Genomic DNA, 3,175 nt, shown 5'->3' with positions numbered 1-3,175 from the left:
CGTCCGAAGGGAGATCAATTTTGTGATATGCATCTACCATACAGAGGCATTGCCATATATGTCATTAGCACCAAAAAGATTATAAATAAGAGCCTCACCTACGGAAAAAAGGTATGCACAAATACATCCTAAGTTCTATTAGACCCAAAGTCTCAGTCCTAACTTTGGCATCGGAGGGTCCCCTGTTATAGTAAGAGTCTTCATTGTTGTTCGCTTTTATAGGTGCGTAGCGGTCTAATGAAGACATCCAGATCATAGCATTAACAGTTGGCACCATCTGTGGGAAGCGACATTGAAGCCATTCCCATCAACACCCATCATTTACAGTGGTTCTACAATGGTGAAAGGTAGGAAGAGAGCTTTGGCTATTATTGATGTAACTGCCCCTGTGTTGAGTGTCAAATATTGCATATTTTCCCCCATTTATATCTTGATTTTATGAACATGATATTGCTTAATGTTATAATTTATACATGTTTGTGTTGCAAGATGAATCTGAGAGCTTGGATTGAAAAGAATGTTAAAAATATGGATTTAATGCTCAAGAATCACCAAGCCAAAGACTAGATCTTAAAAGACCAAGAATGAAGAACTCACTTGCTAAATATCCAAGAAAGCCAAGTGAGGAAGGAAGAGAATCGAAGACAGAAAAGGAATCCTAAAAATTTACGTGCTTCGAGTTTTAGTTCGACTAGCCCGAGTTCTGGTCTGACTAGCCCGAGAAAATTCGGCTCGAACTCCAACAACATTATCTTTTAAATTCATGTGAATTCTGACTAGTCAAAGACTTCACTCGACTAGTCGAAGATGACTCTCAACCAATCGAAGATTTCTCTCGACTAGTCGAAGGTTACGCAAATTTTGCGCGGACTGCGTAAATTTGAGGCGGTTTCCGGACTTCTCCAACTCGGTGAGAAAGTTGGAGTTCCCCAACTATAAATAGGGGTTCCTAGGATGCCCCAAAGCATCTTCTACCGTTTAAGGAGTGGAAAAAAAAGCATGGAGAGCCACCACCAAGAGTTTTTTCTCCTTCTTTCTTAGTTTATTTTTATGTTTTATTTAAGAGTTCTTAGTTCAATCATGTTTATGGTTAGCTAAACCTCTTAGATAAGGCTAAGAGGTGAAGCTTGTAGCGTGATTGGGATGTTTGCTTTACTTTGATTTATGTTTTTATTGAACCTTATGGATTTTAGTTATTTATTAAGGAATATTTTTAATTTTTAATGGTTTGTTGTGACAAATTACAATAGATCTACAATTGCTTTGAATATATTCTTTTCCTGATTTGAGATTGTGAAATTAGTAAGTCTCGTTGTTCACCATCGTCCCTTGGGCATGGTGGGGTGATAGAATCTTTCATAATCTTCACAATTCTCCTATGATTGGTTGTGGGATTAGTATATCCTGTTGTTTGCCATTGTCTCCTGGGCATGGTTGGGTGTTGGAATCACTTCCAATCCTCACAACTCTAATCGGTTGAGACTAGATTCATGAGAAGTTTAGAGATTCAACCATCTCTTCTTTCTCTAACTGGATAAGATAGGACTTTAATTTTAGTTGAGTTCTTGAATCATGCAAGGTAGCATCCCAATAGCTACAAGTGGATCCTTGGCACCCTAGTTCCCACCTTTAAATTCACAAGTTTTAATTACAAATTCACAATTACTTTTTCAAATAATTTCATATTTAATTTTAGATCTTCTTTTAGTTTTGCTTCTAGTTACTTTCAGAATACGCATGAGTTTAGTCTTTGTGAATTCGACCTTAGTCTTATCGAGATTATTACTACATTGTGACCCTACACTTGGGGTTGTGAACAAGTTTTTGGTGCCGTTGCTGGGGACTAATGGTTGCATTTTTCTGAATTTAATTAGTTTTAGAATTAGGTTAAGATTAGGGTTAACTTTCTGTTTTATTTTTAGGTTAGAAATTTTTCTGCTTTCTTTTTAGAAACTAACTTTGATTCTCTATCTATAAGATCCTAATCTAGCAACTCTTATTTGGTAACTTCGTTCTAACTCTCTCTTTCATACTTCCTATTTGTTGTAGTCTTCAATTCTTAGATCTCAGGTTAAAACTTCTGAAAGTAAGGGCTGAGAGTATTTCATGCCCAAGTGGGTCCGTGATAATACTCTACGTCTCTTGAGTGAAGGAGGATTAGTTGAGGGGTTATTTATCCATCACAGGATTAGACACCACTTGAGATTCTCAGAGTTAATTGAAGTGATGGCTGTCAATCAACCTGCTAATTAACCTGCAATTCAACCTCAACCTTCGGTTGAAGAAATTTAGGATGAGAATGAGGTGCATCAAGCACCCCCGCCTCATACTTTTCGAAATTATTTACAACCAGCAGGAGTGAGCATACCTTCTGTATGGTTTTTCCAGAAAATACAAGAAACTGGATATCAAGTCAGGAGTGATTCAACTTTTTCCAAAGTTCCATGGACTTGAATAAGAAAGTCCATATTTGCACATGAAAGAGTTTGATAAGATAATAACCACTTTATATTTTCCTAATGTGTTTGAGGACACAATCAAGCTGAAACTCTTTCCTTTCTCCTTAAAAGAAAAAAGTTAAGACGTGGTTGCACTCACTACGTCCATGATCTATTGGCAGATGGAACGATTTGACAAGGGAGTTCATAAAGAAATTCTTCCCATATCATAAGACAAACACCATCAGAAAGTCGATCATGAACTTTTCCCAAAAGGAAGACGAAATATTCTTCCGATGTTGGGAGTGGTTCAAGGATCTTGTCAGTTCATGCCCACAACATGGTTTTGAAACGTGGTGCATAACAAGTTTCTTCCATGAAGGACTGATATCTTCTATGCGTCAATTTGTCGAGATAATATGCAATAGAAAATTCATGAACAAAAATGTCGATAATGTGTGGGATTACTTTGACAAACTTGCTGAAACTGCACAATCATGGGACATGTCCCCATGACCTAGCATCACTTTTAAGCCTACTCAATCAAAGGAGAGGGGCAAAATATACTTGTTGAAAGAGGGAGACGATATTAATGCTAAAGTGGCCAGTCTCACAAGGAAACTCGAGGTCATGGAACTTAAGAAGGACAAGGCTAAGGAAACTGTTTGCGGTATTGTAATAGACATACCCTTTAGAGTGAAATCAGTGCCATCCATTTTCATTCATTATGATAGCAT

At 37.3% G+C, this 3,175-nt stretch overlaps 1 non-coding gene across 1 annotated transcript; it reads right to left on the bottom strand.

Moving 5' to 3' along the window:
- Window positions 1–2,678: 2,678 nt before the first annotated feature.
- LOC131244828 (small nucleolar RNA R71) lies at window positions 2,679–2,785 on the bottom strand. The gene has a single exon (XR_009170601.1). It is a non-coding gene; the product is annotated as a small nucleolar RNA R71 (small nucleolar RNA).
- Between the last annotated feature and the right edge of the window lie 390 nt (window positions 2,786–3,175).

The sequence above is a fragment of the Magnolia sinica genome, chromosome 4 (assembly GCF_029962835.1).
Source record: "Magnolia sinica isolate HGM2019 chromosome 4, MsV1, whole genome shotgun sequence".
Lineage (NCBI taxonomy): Eukaryota > Viridiplantae > Streptophyta > Magnoliopsida > Magnoliales > Magnoliaceae > Magnolia > Magnolia sinica.
The sequence above is the reverse complement of the archived record's forward strand: the minus strand, read 5'-3'. Positions and strand labels throughout refer to the sequence as shown.